Here is a 17472-nt window from a genome sequence, read left to right on the forward strand (position 1 = left end):
AAAATCCTTATTTATTAATGCAGCATGCCTGTATGATAGTATGTCCTACATTTGGGTCATTTTGAAATTAAACAGGATGTGAATTAAACAGGATGTCACTGTTGCATATTTGTAAAGGTTAAAAAAGTCATCTTTGGGGCTAAATACTTACAGCATTTTGATCAGGAACACTCAATGGAAACTCAAGGTTGCCTCAAGTTTTTGAGAAATATCGGATACTGCAGGCAAAAGACAGCTAAGTTTATATTTAAGATATTAGATGAAGAACTTTTTGTCATAACTTTCAATGTCATTGGACGTGCAGGACAAGCAGAAACGCAAGTGCTTGTGGTTCTTATTAAAATTAGAATGGGAGGCTGAGCATTCACCTTTAAGGGGTCTCTTCTACGGAACCAGCTCCCAGTTTGGATTCAGGAGACAGACATCCTCTCGACTTTTAAAACTTTCCTTTTTGATAAAGCATATAGTTAGGTCTGGATCAGGTGACCCTGAACCATTCCTTAATTGTGCTGCATTAGGCCTAGGCTGCTGGGGGCATCCATTGATTCAATAAGTGTTTCTTCTTCACTCACCTTTTCTCACTCCCTGTGTGCTTACACACCACCTTGTATTTAATCATTAGTTATCACAACTTGTCTTTTGTTTTGTCTCGCTCCCTTCACTCCCAACTGCTCATGGCGGATGGTTGCCCCTCCCTCACCCTGGTTCTGATAGAGGTTTCTTCCCTTTCATTCCCACTGTCGACAAGCACTTGTTCATTGGGCATCATCTAATTATTGGGGGGTTTTCTGTCTAGTAATTTGGGGTCTTTCTGTCTGTAAAGTGACTGTTGTTGTGATTTACCATCATATATCAATACAAAAAAATTAAGTGAATTGAGTCTAGTAGTTTGTTTTCAGAACAAACACATTAAAAACAAGCTTACGTGCTTGTTTTTAATGTGTTTGCAAAAAAACTGAGTAGCAAACTAACTTTTTTTTTTGTAGAGGATTGTGATTTGGGACCATTGGGACCACTTTAAAGTAGATATGGAGGCGTTTCACTCTACCAGTATTGTGTTTGTGAATGTTATGAGGTTAGCTTTCAAAAATGTCTACCTTTTTCTTCGCATATTCAAAGCAGGTGCAGTCACCCATACACACACACGCACAAATCACACAACGAGACACAGAAGACGTAAGCCCTGTAAATGTTTTATGAGACGCTAATGAATTTAGCATGTTTGTTAGACTTTGGGAGAATCTAGCGCTGAATATAAGCAAGTTTGAAGTGCAATAGAGATCTCAGCAGGGCCTCTCTTGTGCATTTCCTCAACAGTTGGGTTTGTGATCAATGGTGAATGAAGCATGGTGAAGACAAGTAGGTCATGTCGGAAGCATGTACGCCATCGTGGCGCCACCGTTTCATGGACAAAAATGTGAACAATTTCTCAAATGCCATCTAAACTGTGAGGCTTAAAAAAGCCGCACTCTGCGATGCAAATAGACTTCTGTGCTCATCTCATCCACAGAGCTCAGAGTGTAGATAAATAGAGATTACGGTCACACTGACGGGACAAAGGATGCATTGTGTCTGTGATCAGGTCCCTCCGTCGAGGGCACTTAAGCAATCACATTCCTCAAGAGAAGCCCAAAAAATGTCATTTAAAGTGTCTGACCAGCTCCTCACCGGCTTTGATATTCAAATGAAACATGGCCCTGTACAAATAGGCGCCTTAGCTGAGGAAGAAGGGGGAGTAAATCAGATAGGATTTCCCTCACATGAAAAGAGCTTGTCTGACATTTTCACAGCAAGCGCTTAGGGACCCTGAAGCAATGTTGGTTCGATGTCATGGTGGGAAGTTATTGCTGTGTGGAAAAGGTTAGTGTTTTCAGCCCAGCTTTCCTGGATAAACTGCTAAAACACAGCATGGAATAAGCAAACGAGATGAAACCAGAATGAGGAAGAGTGGTACGGTCACTTCTCGCAAAAATAAATCCAACCCAGTCCAATGCTTTCCCCTTTTACTGTCACACTGGACTGTTTGTTTTGCTTTTAATGCTGGAAAGCCCCTGGTGATAGCTTCTGCCGAAGAGTCTAAACAAAAGGAGACCTCAAAGAGGGTCGTATTAGCGATACCGTGGGATCTGAACAGTAGAATTTGAGGTGGCACCTTTAATACAAATCTGACCAGTAAGACTTTCTCATGTTTCATACTGCTCTGTGTATATTTCTCTCAGTGAGAACCAAGGGGTTTTGACAGAATAACTCATTCCCATGCAGATGGAATTTGTGGATTTTGGATTTGCTGCGTCCAAATTGATGGGCTCAGTCTGGTATGCAATTAAGGCATAGCTGTCACTAAGAGGCTTTCCTGGATGATTAACTTGTAAGGCCTGTTGCATCCAAGGAAGTCAACTGAACACAATCAGACCGTTTCGAGGAAATGAGTTTGGTAAGGTCTCTGCAGCTCTAAAATAAGGTAAAGAGAAAAGAAAGCAACTAGAGCAGGCAACTGGAAACAGAAATATAGGCTTTATCAACTAGGGAGCGGAGATCAAAGATTGGATTGGTTTCTTTCTGATGCTATGTAAAGGTTTCGTGCAAGTTACACGAATCTCTGCCCATCCAAGCAGCAACAACCCGCTCTCAGCAATGTTACCTCTTCAAATCGAAACACCCCCCACCCCCCGTGTCTATCTGGGTGTACGTGCTAAACAGCACAAGATTCTTCAACAAATTCCACGCTCGTTGAAGAGGCTCTTTTTCCCATTCTGACACTTGGCCAAATGCAAGAGCTGGCTTCTATCCCCCTCTCTCTCACACACACATAGTCAAACTATCCATAAATACACATGCACGCTCAAACACAATCACACGCTTGAGTGTGCATCTGTCTTTCTCATTCGAGCATACACACTCTATGAAAAACCTGTGGTCTTCTTGGCTTTTGATGCATTTTGCAATGCCGGTGTTACCCCAGCTCCTCGACTCCTTAGGGATCCTCTTGAACTGTTTAAAAACAGTTTCGGCACTCTCCTCCTTTGCATTCATCTTCCTGCTGGGATGCAGAGTTTTTGTTTTAGTTTAGAACTGGTCCTGCACCTTCTGAAGCCAAGTTTCCTCTGGATGAGATGCGTTTGACTTTTTAAAGGGTTCGCCCATGGTGGCTATTAATAAGAAAGTCAGTTAAGAGAATGGGGAGAAGGATTAGTAGAATAAAGAAACAATAAACGTGTTTTCCATCTGGATCGATGCCCAACATTAAACAGAGCCCAGCCCTGGAATCCCTGTTACACCATTTGTTTTAAATAAAAGCAGGATTTTACACCTGTAGGAGCAAGAACAACAACAAAAAAGTAAACCAGTGATTTATTGAACCTCTGAAGGATGTTCTAATGTGATACGGGGTCATCTCATGCTGTGCTGATTTGTGCAGCACTACCCAAATTGGATTCCCACCATGGCTGTCGCTGCCTTTAACTTCCTCCTACTGGTGTCTGTTGCTATGACACCTGCAGCGGCATTCTCGCATGGTTTCCAATCAACGTCTGAGGTTTTTGCTAAGAAGGTTGTCCACACGTTGTCACGTAACAAATGAGGTAAGCAGTACCATTACATGTGCAGCCAAATTTCCTTTCATTAGTTTGCTGGAGTATTTAGCTTTGCCTTCATTATATACTTTTTTTTGTCATAAAGTTGGTATGGCATTTGAAGCAAACATTTAGTGACATATTTGCACATCAATCAGACTTGGAGGGAAGAGCATTTGCATTTGAAGCCATGTTTGTGTCCACACTGTGAACATAGATCAAACTCAATGTTCTTTTTACGCCGTTTTAGCCTGTAGCAGCTCATTAGACCAGCTCATTAAACCTCGGGCCAAAGTTATCCCAAACCTGTGATAACTTTGGCCCGATAGCTTTCCTTTGCTTTATAAACCATTGTCATTTATAAGATGAGTTGCCATGGCGCCTGACTGCTGACTCTGGCAATAGTGACCCATCTAAGCATCAGGGGGTAGAGTCTGGTGAAGTTACACCCCTTTTCATAGAATTTTCACCAGAATGAACACCCAAATGGAAAACCTAGTTCCTGAAATAAAAATATTTTAAGTAATATACCGTAATTGTCGGGCTATAAGCCGTTACTTTTTGCACAAGCTTTGAACCCTGTCAGGTGCAGCTTTTCTATGGATTGTCCGTGATTTTTGTCATATCGTAAGACGATTTGTTTTGTTTGTTCCGCTGTTGTATCGGGGTTCAAGAGTGGTGTGTTGGTCACATGTCCATCCGCCAGGCAACATAGTGCCGTACAAGTAGCGCGAAAAACAAACTTCAAAGTAGCGCTACGCGTTCAGCGGAAGGCGTGAATGACGAGCGGCAATAAACTTGCGAAAAGCAAGTTATGCTCAACTCCACAGGTGGAATCTGACAGCGTGGAAAAGTGTGAAATACCACCACGATCACCGATGGATTTCGAAGGGCTGGACTGCTGCATGATGGAAAGGAGGACACCGCCACGGCCCTTCTGAGGGTGTTCAACTCTGGCACTGACAACGAGGATTTCTTTGGTTTTGAAAGTGACAACGAAGGAAAGAAGCTGAGAGTGGATGACGAGGCCACCCTGAGCCTGTTCGTTTCCGACACTGGTTTTAGTGCGCAGGAAGAACAGAAAGATGGTGAATGACTGACTTTTCTTCTTGTTAAAGCCGTGTCACTGCACCTGAGCCTAAAAGGTAGGCTGAATCTATTTTTCTGGTGTGCTGTAGGTTATTGTTATGTACTACATTTGTTACTCGTTTATGAAGCACAGTACATGTTTCGTACTTGTAATTACCAGTACTTGTACATATACCTAAAAAGTTATGCAAATATGTACCCATAACTTGTTTTTCAAAATATTAATAAAAGTGATGTGTCTCCAAACAGCCATCTCTTTCCTGACAGTTCCCTTTGTGCATATTCTCTTACATATGATAAGTCAACATTGAAACACCTGCGGCTTTTAGTCAGGTGCGGCTAATGTATGTACAAAACAGGATTTAACCCTGATTTTAGCTTGTGCGGCTAATATTCACGTGCGCTTTGTAGTCCGGGAAATACGGTAATCAAATGTAAATTATCTATGTACTACATTGTACAGTTTAAAACATTGTGTGCCACTATGTTAAGGATAGAGACATGAAAATAGTAGCCCCCCATTTTATTTTATACTCAAAGACTTTCATTCCACTGTAATGTTAATTTTACTGTTGTATAAGTTTCACTAGAAGAGGGCGCCCAGTCTCGTAGCTGACGCTACACTAGAAGAAGTAGTGTCAGTGGTGAAGAGGCAGCATATGGGCCTCGCGCCAAAAAGAACTGATTGTGGTATTTTTCTGTCTTTACAGGTAAGCTGGGTGGTTGATAATATAAAACAGATGTTATAAAAGTGATAGACAGCGATTGGTCCAGTTGTTAGCCTGTGCTCGTCCAGTTGTGACTGTACCGAATGTCTGTGAGTTCATTGCAGGTATTTTTTGGGTTAAAGCCACACGTGCTCATCCAGTTGTTAGGCTGTACCAAAAGTCTGTGAGTTCATTGCAGGTATTTTTGCTCATCCAGTTGTTAGGCTGTACCGAAAGTCTGTGAGTTCATTGCAGGTATTTTTTGGGTTAAAGCCACACGTGCTCATCCAGTTGTTAGGCTGTACCGAAAGTCTGTGAGTTCATTCCAGTTATTTTTTGGGTTAAAGCCATGCGTGCTCATCCAGTTGTTAGGCTGTACCGAAAGTCTGTGAGTTCATTGCAGGTATTTTTTGGGTTAAAGCCACACTTAATATGTTTGCACAATAAGAAAAAATGTAAACTGCTGTATGTTTAGTTCATGAAGAGTGAATGCTATAGAAATATGTTAAGAAAAGCCTTTTATTTAGAAGAAATCTACTTTAATAAATACAGTTAATAAGACAGGTTCATAAATAGACTAAAACGGTAGTAAAAACAAGATAAAACTGTAATGAGAGTTCACTATGTTATTCATGTGTATAGTAAAATGTATTTTTGTGATTTAAGCAGTTTATAAAAGTGGTGTATGTGAATATGAAACTGTATAAGTTACTTGTATAAAGTAATATTAGCTACACTAGAAGAAGCAGTGTCAGTGGTGAAGAGGCATCGTACAGCCCACGCGCCAAATAGAACTTTCCTGTTTCCTGTAAAAATAAATATGTTGCACGGAGATGAGTTGGCCCATCATTTCAGCAGTGTAACAGTTGCATTCAATGGAATCTGGTCAAATGGTCAAAGTTACTTTATACCGCGGATATTTTTCTTCATGATTACGTATTTCAACAAATAAAATTTAGATATTTTATGTATTTCAGTTGCATTTTACTCATTATTATTGGTTCATATTTATGAGTGCATAGAGTGTTTTTTGTAGTGTAGCTACCCTGTATATTTCCCCTGGTTATTCACCTCCTTGCGACAGTGGCTCTGTCGCTTGCAGAGTGTCATGCCTCACAATCTAAGAAACACTGCTTAGAAGAGCCAGAGACATTCCTGTGATGGTAACATACCAACCGCGTTGCCAATCTTAGAAGTTGGTCTTCATTTCGATATCAAACACTCGTCTGTCTGTAAAGCGCTTGATTGTATTTTCAGTGATTGCATGGCTTTAAAAACTCTGTCCACAGACCTATAAACACCTGACAAAGTCATCAAAACAGCCTTTGTGGTAGTTCCTGGCACAGTCGGCATAGCTGTGACCAAATTTCGTCATGATGATATACACATATAGACCAACAGAATCAAGAGGGGGAAACAATACCATCTCTGGTGTACTATTGTGGCTTTGTAAATGCTTTAAGGTTAAATTGTGTTCACCAGCTAGTTCTTGGCACCGCCAAAGGGATTTTTGCTGCTTCAAAACTGAAGGTAGCTGCAAAAACCAAAACAATGAATGTGGGCTTTAAAAAGCTGCATCTGCACGCCTGTGACAGATTTGGCTCTGTAGCTTCCCTCTCCTTCGTAAACCATTGCTATTTCTAAGGTGTGTTGCTATGGTTGCCTGTGCTTAAACAAACTTCTTGGGTGATGTTGACCCTGACTTCTTCAGACAAGGTTGGTCTCCAGAGAATAAGGTTTTGTCAGCCCTATATTAGACTTTGCAAAGTCTTGCACTTGTGTCAAAACTGCATATTTCATCACAGACGTTGTTACTTCAGAGTGCCTTCAACACGTGTCCTTCTTTCACTCTTTGTAAAAGGTGGGAAATTCGGGTCAAGCTCTATTGTGAAAGCAGACATTTTGATGTAACGTCTCTGCACTTATCAGCAAACACATAACCTGACATCACATCTTATTTCAACAAAGCATGAATTGGCTTACCAGCACTGCTTGCATTCCCTCTCAACCGCAAAATACAATGGGATTTGCAGCATTTAAAAGCATACATTTTACTGGAGCTGTGCCGGCTGTAGCCCTCCATTATGTGAGCCACACCTGGCTTGTAAATAAACTGACTGTGACACAAGGTCAGTGCAGCCTTCCTTTAAATCCCTCATTAGTCAGTCGCAGTTTCTGTAAGTGAATGTGTTTAATACTATGGAACAAAAAAGGAGAAAAAAAAAAGCAGACTTCATTGTGGACAGGAGTCACCTGACTATCACCATTCCCCAGCAGGGGGCAGTGGTGATTGTCAGGTAAAGCTTTGCACTGCTGAGACTGCATCCTCACCTGATGTTCAGCAGTACAGAGAAGCTGTAAGAGAAACCTTGAGGATTAACCCTTGTATGGTGTTCGGGTCTGTGAGACCCGTGTTCAGTTTTTTTCAAAAGAAAAATTAAACAATTAATTTTTTTTCACGTGTAAATGTGTTGTGTCTTTCCACTCACTCCACTTGATTATAACTGATTTATTTATAACATTTTATATAAAAGAAAAACGAGAAGCACATTAATTCATAAATGTGATCTAACAAAGGTAAAGGGAAAAAATTAACCATGTTTGCTGTTCATATGTCTTGTAATTGGGATGAAGTAAACATCTGTTGAGTAATTTAACATAAAATTGTTTGATAGTGTTAATTTGGAAAGCCAAAACTCTAGCGGGTCCACCAGACCCATGAACACTGGCTGAGTAACAAAAATACGAACACCACACAAGGGTTAAATAAGAGGCTAAATAAATAAATGAAAGACGTGGTGGTTGTTATGGGGGTATTGACACAGTTTTCAAAACCTACTCGCCAACCTACTATTTTTTTTAAACAAACTATTTCTTAAAAGAGAAGACAGTAATGGGTTGTTGATGTTAACTGTATAAATGTATAAACTGTCATAATGATTTACCTTCAAATATGTTTTCAGCCCATTTCTACCAAAGAGAAAGGTTACGTGGGCTCCTTGATGAGGACCAAGGCTGCTGTTTTGTTTTCTTGTCCTTTCCCAGTTGGGGGTCATTTAAAAAAAAAAACAAAAAAAACAACTTGAGACTGACTTCTTTTTTTCCTTTTTTCCCTGTCTTTACTGCCACCCTTCTTTGTTGCAATTTTAACACCATCTCCAAATCGATGTTATCCTGTGAGAACGCCAAAACCATTTGTGTGTGTGTGTGTGTGTGTGTGTGTGTGTGTGTGTGTGTGTGTGTGTGTGTGTGTGTGTGTGTGTGTGTGTGCTCTCAGTCTGTCTTGCCACAGTGACAAGAAGTCATACAGTGAACTGCAAAGAGTCAAGGGTTCCTCCAGTCTTTATGGACTGGGCTTAATGAGGGCACATTCAGTCAAACAAAGAGACATGATGCCACAAAAGACTGGACGTTGAAAAGAAGGCAAATCTGAAGTCCTTCCATCTGCCATTCACAAGTATGTATGAGGGCTGGGCTGTCCAACACAAGGCAAACTCTCCAGTAAAATTCCATCACTGGTAAACACTGGACTATGAAAAGTCACAGAGGAAGAGCTATTTCTTTCCGAGTGCCGCTTTGTCGTCAAGCGGAAAGACACTCACATGTTTAATTATTTCCATTTATATCAAATGATAAGATTAAAGAGAGAATTACACTGAATGTGTGCGTGTTTTCCTGTATGATTCACAGTCACATTTTTTTCACAGGAAGTATCATTCTAATACATTTTTGTTCAGTTCTCATCTATAATTGGATACCTCATCACTGACTGGCTTTTATTTTGTTAGTGTATGTAACTTTTGTGCACTTTGAGCTGACAAGTGGTCATTAATAGGATAACCACACACCAAAAGACCCTTTATTAACCCCAAATTCACAAAGTCGGCTCATTTAAAAACATAAACAAAAAGCAACCTGACTTAACGACTTAGTAAGAGAGAAGATCATCATCCCAGCTCTCTTCTTTATCTATAGATAGACTCTGAACGAATCTGGATGAGATTCTTACATTCATTTTTTTTAGCTCATCTGGCCCAATGAGCTGATGCCATGGCATCTGTTTTCCATCTTCCCTGATTTTACTAACACTAAAACACATGAATCTTCATCCAAACTATGCTCAGCATCTTATTTTCTATTTTACAGGCACTTTTCCATACACAGCATAACCTTCACCAACAGCTGAATACTATTTAATTCAGCTCATTTAGCAGAGTCGTTAACACAAGATTCTCAGTGCTAATACAGCTTGCATGCAGAAAATGATAAAGAAAGAACTTCATTTAATTCCTAGTAATTTGATAGCTCAAAATTATACCAAAAGCTCACCATTGTACCAACATCAGTAATATGGCAAATACTACGGCACACTGATGTGTTCATATATTTACATGCTTTTAAAGGTCCTGATGACAACTGACCTATCCAGTCACTTTCTTTCTCCAGCTGCCACATTCAGGGTACATCCTGGATGTCTCCAGTGTGGCCTGTTTTAAACATCTGCAGGGAACCTATGTAGAGCCGATGACATAGTGTCCAAAATTGTCGCCGACCTTTGTTGGTCTGTTGTAACAACCCCTTATTGTTTTATAGCACCACTAGAGGGGGTTGCCATATTATTGTAGTTGAGGGAGTCTCCTAGTGGGTGTGTGAGTATAGTCTGGCAGCCATTACATGCTGTTCATGTCTGTTCCGAGAGAGACCTCACCATTGTAAAGGGCTGGCACCGGCGCCTACCCATCTATGCACATGTATGTACGGACAGAGTAAAGCTGTGGAGACCTGACTTGTATGGTTTTATGTTGCTAACGTCAAAAAAAGGTCTGTGTTTCGATTTAAGTAACTGGCCTAGAGTTATCTGGCTAACCTCCACATCACATGCCCACTGGACCTGGTAGCCGCTCCTTCCTCACCAGACTGCTATTACACTGTGTTGGGTGTATTACGTGTTATTATTAACACATGATCATGTCCCAATGTTTTTTCCCTTATGGAACCTCACCCTTTGTTGTGGCCAGTTTATTTTGGGGGGGTGGAAACATATTTGTGCCTCTAGTTTTTCCACTTCTTTGTACATTCCCTCACATCCATTCCAATGCTTTCCAAGAATTTGTTGGAATTTGTGAAGTCTTTATTTTGATGCTATGATTATTACTCTTTATAATGAGGCAATGATTGTTATTCTCTTAGTGATTAATTCAAAATCTTTGGTGAAAAACTAGTCAGAAACACACAAGAGGAATTTGCGGTGCTGAATAGGCGAACAGTTCTAACCACTGCAGTGTTAGAAAGAAATATGTAAGACCACATTTGATGACAATGTGGTTTTCCGCATTTGTCATTTACAGTAAGAATACTGGACTCAGGACTTTTATAACTTTTATCATGTTGAAAGAAAGCCGTAACCAGTGTGCCACTTGCAACCATCATCATTCTGACAACCAACCAACCAACCAACCAACCAGTCATAATGCCCCCCGAATGTTTGTGGTGACATGCATGTTTGACTTCTCTTTGAATTTTAATTCTGATCAGTTTGAGCAATGCACTCAGCCACTGACAAGGTGACCTCACTTCCTCCCCCTTTCTTCACACATTACAATAACCTGTTGATTTTTGATGGATCATTAGCAAGATGAGCCATTATGCTGATGTTCTTGGCACTCAGAGGTCTGGTGTTGGACGAATAGTTTTCCTTGAAATATGATAATATATGCTGAAGGCTCTGTTGTAGTATGACATGTTTTGTAGCAACAGTGCCGGAGTCTTGATCCTGTGATACAACCCTTGAATTATTTATCTGTTCAGTCCTAAATCATACAAACCAACAGGAGATGCAGCAAAGAGACATTAGGTCTCAGTTACACAACACAGTTACACAACAGTTTTAGCATTGCAGTGTGTGTACGTGTCTCAAGTTTGCTCTTCATTTTACACGATATTGCAAACTAATAGACTGGATTTCAGAAGAACCGAGTGCCCTTTGGACTGCACCGAGGTGGTGAACATTTCTTTCTGTCATCCTCTTTTAGCTCACTCATTTTCCATTGCCCACTCTTTTAGTCATAACAACCACATCATGAGGTACTCCAGATGAGTTCGGATCACAAGTTTCCGAGGCGTCCTCCAGATGGTTCGAATACATGAAATGAATCTCCACATTTAACCACATGCATGATATTTATGGTTAGTTTTGGAATGGGTTCTTTTGCAGACACCAGCTCTTCATCCCTAACACCTCCACATGCAGCACCTCAGTTCCTTTATAATCCATTTGACTAATAGCAAATGTGTCAGTGACCTCTGGAGTGCAGAGCTGCTCTATGTATTTCATAGTCTCTTATAATTCTAGATGCCGTTAGCACATTTTCTGTTTCTTTATACTTTTTTTTGGTCATTTTTGAATTTATTTGGCCCTTCAAATAGGCTTAAACATCCGCCTGACTTAGAAATAACACAATAATTCCCACAACGGAAAGGCAGACAACGCGTTACTGTCCGAGGGAAGATCCTGGAACAGGAACAAGTCAATGTTATGATTAATAAATCCCCCACAGCTTACAAAAATCACAGCGATGATGAAAGAACTTTTCCTAATCTTGCACATGTTTCAACATCGGTAAATAAGCACAGAGCTTAAAAGAAGGTGTGAGTTGTGTAAATCTAATTAGATTTGACTGGATCACACATTTTGTCCTCAATTAATGTTGCTGACATTCACAACAGCGGACTTTTTTTTCCCCACTGAAATGCTTGTTTAAAAAACCCGTCCAACTGGCAGGAACCCATTTTCAAATGCGGGATGTTGTCTCTTTGTTGTGGTAAGCACAATGCTCCCAAGCACCGGGAGCGCACAAGGGACCTACATGGAGGACTGAAAGAAAAGGATTAAAGAGAAACAGTAAAGTGCAAGAACAAACAAAGTAGTCTCGGCTGATTTAAGTCTCTTTATATCTGATGAACACCCTGTTGTCAGGTTCTCCCCATATACTCGTACATAAGAAAGAAAATAACACACAAGCATCAAAGAACCAGAACCCACATGTACCAAACATTTGTGTTTCATCTGCTCTTTTATGTCTTTGACCCTACAGCTGTTGGAGAGATGGGAGACAGTCTGTTGGGCTTTTTAAAGTGAGGATAATCGGCGGGGTCTTTTTCACTGTCCAGTAATAATATGTTCTGAGTGTCCATGGATAATAACACAATTACCGTATGAAAACAAGGGTGATACCAGAAATGAAGTGAGGATGAATCGTGCTTTTTCTGATCTGAATGTCCACATTAAAAAATTACAATCACTCCATGTTAACTCCATGTTCCCAAAATAATTATTTCTATTTAATGAACCTCCTCACATTAGTTCAAATAAGTTTAGACTTTAAAGTTTAGAACAGTCCCTAAATAACAAAGCTTGTCACTGGATAATATCTATATCTGCTGCACATTTACCATGATGAGTTAGTTTTCCATCAATCACTCTACCTGTTACATGTTAAGGAAATGTATCTGTTGGCTTAAGTGTCAGAGTTCGTCTGCTGCGGAACCACAGGAAATCTGAAAGATATTTGATCAGGGGAATATCTCTTTAAAAGACCAAGAAGAACTACTCCACACAGAGCCAAGCTTCAAATGAAAGCCACATAAAAAACATGTCACTAATTTATATCAAATTTACATCCATGTGGACTTCCTTGACAGTGGGCCTGTGATTATAATTATTTGTACAATAATTAGAAAAATTATCCGTTCCATCCATTTTCTGCTGCTTATCCATATCCAGGTTAGTGGTTGCAGCAGTCGAAGCACAAATACCCAGACCTCGCTCTACCCAGTCACTTCCTCTGTGGGGGTACCAAAGTGTTCCCAGACCAGCAGAGAGATTCTCCAGTGTGTCTTAGGTCTGAGATCTTCTCCAAGTTTGACATGCCCAAAACAACTCCAAGTAAGCATCCAGGAGCCATCATGGTCAGGCAACTTTCTCCTTTTTACTATGAGTAACTCCTGAATGTCCACATTCCTCATCCTCTTTAATGAAGAAAACTCATTTTCACCACTTGTATCCACCATATTTTTCTTTCAGTCACTATTCTATACTTGTCATGGGTGGGGGTAGGACCAGGTCGACCAGCAAATGGAGAGCTTTGGCTTACTGCTCAACTTTCCAATCACCATAAATCACTGCAGATGCTGCCACAATCCATCCCTCCATCTCCCCTCACTTAGTCCTAAAAAATTTGAACTCCTCCACTTAGGGCAGAACTTCTAGTGTGAGCTGGAGGTCACCACTTGATGACATGAACAGAACCACATCATCCTCAAAACGCAGACCAAAGGTGACACCCTCAGCTCCTTTTTCTTCACCTAGAAATTCTGTTCATAAAAGTCCAATTCCCAAAGGGAACAAATCTGACTTATTGCTGCTAAGCTGCTGCTGCAGTTGTACACCTGATACCCCACACCCCTGACACAACCTTGCAGGACACCCCCAGAGGACACCCCCACAGGACATGTGAGGGACACGGTCGAATACCTTCCCCGAGTCCACAAAGCACATACGAGCCAAACTCCCACGCCCCCTTGAGTATCCTCAGGAGGGTAAAAGAGCTGGTCCAGCATTCCACGGCCAAGACGAAGACAGCATTGTTCTTCCTCAATAACTTCGACTAATGGGCAGACTCTTTTCTCCAACACCCTGGCATAGATGTTCCCGGGCAGGCTGGGGAGAGAAATCTAATTTTGAAGATGGAACACACCCTCTGGTCCCCTTTTCTTGAAAAGAGGGACCATGACCCCAGCTTGTCAAAGGAACTCAGGGAAGAATCCACCCCCAGGACCCGACCACCAAAGAGTTTTGACTACCTCAGTGACCTCAGCCACAGAGCTGCGTCAGTTCTCCTCCTCATCCTTTGGCTCTGTCAACAACTCTCACTGAGGACAACTCTAGAGTGGAATAAAATTCAGCCCCTATCCAGGAGACTGGTTCAAGAGCCCATGATGTGCACTGAAGCGAGACCAACTATATCTAGCCAGCATTTCTCAAGCTCGTGCAAGCTCCCTAGCTTGGGCGATTTCTTCATGAGTGAGGTGAAATTCCATGTCCCCAAATCCATACGCAGATAGGGATAAGACTGTCAAAGCCTCCATCCTAGATACCTGCCAATCAACAATGCACCCCAAGCATAGTTTTTTTGTTTTTGTTTTTGTTTTTTGCTTTTTAAAAAAAAAGTAAAATCCTTTTGGAGCCTTAGGTAAGTTTACATGTAGTAAACTAAAGCAGATGATTACCAATGTGAAGGAAAACTACCATATCAAAACTACGAAAAAATTAAAATACATCAATGATAAAAAGAAGAGTGAGTAAATGTGATGCATCTTTTAATTGCAAGTTAAAATAGTTTAGCAGAATGTCCTGAAAAAAGTGATCTACACCCATCCATCTAAAGCTTACTATATATAAGTATATTGATTCTCTGGGACATTTCCATTCTTAGTTAAGATCTGAGTTAGCAGACCCTGAATAAAACGAGTTTACCCTTCAAACTGTCACTTTTACAGGTTGTTTCTAGTGAGACTTGGAGGTTTGGATAGAAATAGCCTAGGAACAGGAACTGATCTTTATGCTAAGTCAGACTAACCAGCTGTCTCCAGCTACTTATTACAGACATTAGAGAGGCTTTGAGCTACTCATTTCCCAGCAACACAGCCAACGTGTATTCTTTCAAAATGTCAATCTGTTCTTGCTGGAACAACTACAGAGCTTTTATAAGTCAAGCGTATTTGTTATTGCATGTACTTGGATTTGTCCACTGCAGTTTGACAGTATGATTACTACATGGACCTCATATATATCCCAGTCCAAAGGAACTCCCAAAACGCTGCCTCCCTGCAGCAGAAATGTGGCTCTCATCATTGGCCCGAAATGAGTTGGAGTGTAAACCTCGGGAGGCAGAGCATAATGTGAAACAGCTCTACTATATGTCTAATGTAACTTACAAGGAAGACATACCGTTGTCATCAACTAGAAAATCATGTTTAACTTATGTGCTCTGGGCTGTGAATGCTGCTGTTCAAACCCGGACAGCAGACATTAGTCTCCGAGGACACTGGGAGAGTATTACCTGCTAGAGATTTTTTTCCCCCAATGTAATATCTGCTTTGCCTGAGGCAACAATGTATGTGCTACCATAGGCCTCCCATGCCATTAATAATAGCATCATCAAAAATTTATTTGGTGAAAATAGTTGCAGGTATATAGACTAACATGTAATATATAATATGTTTATAGTTATACTGGGTATGGTTATTGACGCATATACGGCAGTTTATTCTATGTGCTTAAAGCATTTTATCTACAAACAGACACTGGATAACCATCAGGGCCAAACTGAGGCTTCAGTACCTTACCCAAGGACAGGAGTTGGGAATGAACCATCAAGCTCCGGAGCCACAACCAAATAAATGAAGGCTCTTCTGTATCTTTTCAGTATCTTTCAAAAATTAAAAAAAAAAACAAACTCCAATCAAAAATCTGTATATGTGTCTCTGTTTGTGTGTTTTCCCTTTTGCCTTTTTTGACTTGGCTTGTGAAGCAGACATATTGGTCTATAAATCCAGTTCAGTTCACCGCTGGTCAATAAATTCAGTTCAGTTCAATAAACACTTGAAATGGCCCACCTGTCCTCCTCCAGTGAGAAGTGTTAATGAAAATGAGCTCAGAAATAAAACATCTGGTATGGGTGCTCTGTTTTAGGTCACATTTAGTCCCGCTATGATATCTGACAGGCTACATTCAATGTTTCCAAATAGTTTTGCAGATAATTCAACAGAAAACTGTCAGTCAGTGAGGTTTTTTTGTTCGCTGAAGACACCTCAGACAGCCTCCAGACTATATAAAGCATATAAAACTGGGGTCTGAACAATGCCCTGGGATTTCAGCCAGACTGCAATCACCTTTACTGTCAGTCAAATGCAAGAACCTGGGAGTCTGTCCTTTGAGAGAACTGTTTGCTAGATATTTTTGTGTTTTTAAATACATTTTCTTCAGAGACACACTTTAAACAGAACTGCTTACTTTATCATACTAAAGCTTTACAATAGCCAAAAATCCTTGTAATATGTTTATACTGAATCCCGCATACAACAGCCTGTTAGCAGCAGTACAACCTCAGTTATCTTTTGGCCCACACAGGGTTATGATTTTCTTACCTCATCCACAAGCCACGGCTGATTCCCAGCAGTGAACTAAGGGATAATGAAACTCACAATATCCCTTATCCCTACTGACTTATTAAGACATGCATGCAAGAATGTTTATGTTGTATTAAGTCAGTATCATTGAATCAGTTTGGGACGTAGTAAAAGTTTAGAGGGACCTCACAGGGCCTGTGTCTAGGGGCTCAGCCTTCACAATTAGCCTTTAAACATGGACCCTGCATAGGTCTGTGATCTTTTCATGCAGATGGGGGATCCTCGCTCCGAGCAGAGTGCGCCTCTGTGGACTGGGGCCCTGCTGGAAATTAAATTACCTCTTTTGGAGAGGGGCATGTTGGTTGCTTTAAAAAAAACTGTAAGAATAATATTACTTTTCTGAAAGCCAGCGATAATGCTGATTAATAGACATGCTCGCTGTGGCTGTCGTAGTTCACGTTACATGCTTACTGAAACATATCACGCGGACATTTTGTCTGCATGGTATGGAAGAGAACATAGATTTTCACGGCTATTGCTATAAGTTCGTGCCTGTTGCATAGCGGTGCCCGTTTGACCCCTTTAAATCACAGGAGTCTGTCTTTTCCTTGAACACATGTACTGTATAATAAATGTGCAGTCATGCATCAAGTTTGTAGCATGTGGGTCTTAACATGCATTGTCAATGCTGATTTTGGCAGTTTGGAAACCAAAACACTGCTTTGTTGCTTGGGAAAATCTTTGATATAATTTATGTGTTTTGAGCTACAGTAGGAATACGCTTCAGTCCGTCTGTCAGTCTACCATTCTGGATCATGCTGAAACACTTCAAACAATCATGGATTGTCAAGAAATTTGGTTCAAACATTTGTGGTGGATCCTAATGAATCCTGTCATATAATCAATTTTCCTCC

Source organism: Astatotilapia calliptera, chromosome 15, assembly GCF_900246225.1.
Source record: "Astatotilapia calliptera chromosome 15, fAstCal1.2, whole genome shotgun sequence".
NCBI classification, from domain to species: Eukaryota; Metazoa; Chordata; class Actinopteri; order Cichliformes; family Cichlidae; genus Astatotilapia; species Astatotilapia calliptera.